We start from the raw sequence: 1,100 nt of genomic DNA on the forward strand, positions 1-1,100 counted from the left end.
GTCTCTTTTCTATTTCAGCTCATAGTATTTGTTCAACATGAATGTTCTAAATTCTTTCTCATTTTGTTAACGTTCTCTATTTTTTCAAGAAATGGAATGGAGTCACTGTGTTCTTTTGATGGAGACATATTTCCTGCTTTATTCAGACCTGAGATTCTTTTTTTTTTTTTTTGAGAGGTTTTTTGCTATAGGGCGCGTGCGCTCGCCAGAAAGATAGAGAGAGACAGAGAGACAGAAAGCGAGAAATCATCCCCTGGGGACATGATCATGCAGCAATCCCTTCTCCTCCATTCTCCTCTCAGGATCTTGGGGATGCACACACATATGCCCAGTATGAATTTAAGCCCCTGGGTCTGGGACTCGGACCTCGGTCGACTACATTGGAGTCCAGTGACAGCCATTACTGCAACTGCTGGTCCCCAAACCTGAGATTCTTCTTCTACTTCTAACCATTGGGAGATGTGTTGCCTTTTGAATACCTTTTAAGAGAACTTTTCCTCGAATAGGAACAAGTGTGTTTTCTTTTTGCTGGGGAATGAAGACTGCCAAAGTCTCTCTTGTGTTGTGTTTAGCAACATGATCCAAGGAAGAGTATTCTCTTCAGGTGTACAAAGAAAAAGGATCTCCTTTTTTCACAAGTGGTTCAGTGATAGGGAGGATCCCAGAGAGTCTTAAAATACTAGAATATTTCAGAACTGTAATTCTAGACCTATCTAAACCGCCATGGATTTTGTACATAAAGGAAGTGAGAATCAAATAAGTAGAAAAAATATAATAAGAATAAAGAAAACGTTGCGGGCCATGTGCTAGCACGGCACACGATTTCGCCAGGGGTTGGAAGATGGAAGTGGGGTGTCTGTAGGGCTGAGGGCATTCCTATGTGGTAAAGAGAAGAGAGAAATTTACAAACTATAGAAGAGGAGAAGGAGAGAGAAAAATAAAGTGTGCCTGGCTGACAGAGAGTGGGGTCTCTGGCTTGGGGTTCCAGGGGCTGGAGCTGCAGCAGGCAGCTCTGCCTCAGAATTCCTTGGCCCAGGGGGCCGTTAGATGGGAGTGGGGTGTCTGTAGGGCTTACGGCATTTCTATGTGGGAAAGTGAAG

Source organism: Tupaia chinensis, unplaced genomic scaffold, assembly GCF_000334495.1.
Source record: "Tupaia chinensis unplaced genomic scaffold, TupChi_1.0 Scaffold149666_1, whole genome shotgun sequence".
NCBI classification, from domain to species: Eukaryota; Metazoa; Chordata; class Mammalia; order Scandentia; family Tupaiidae; genus Tupaia; species Tupaia belangeri.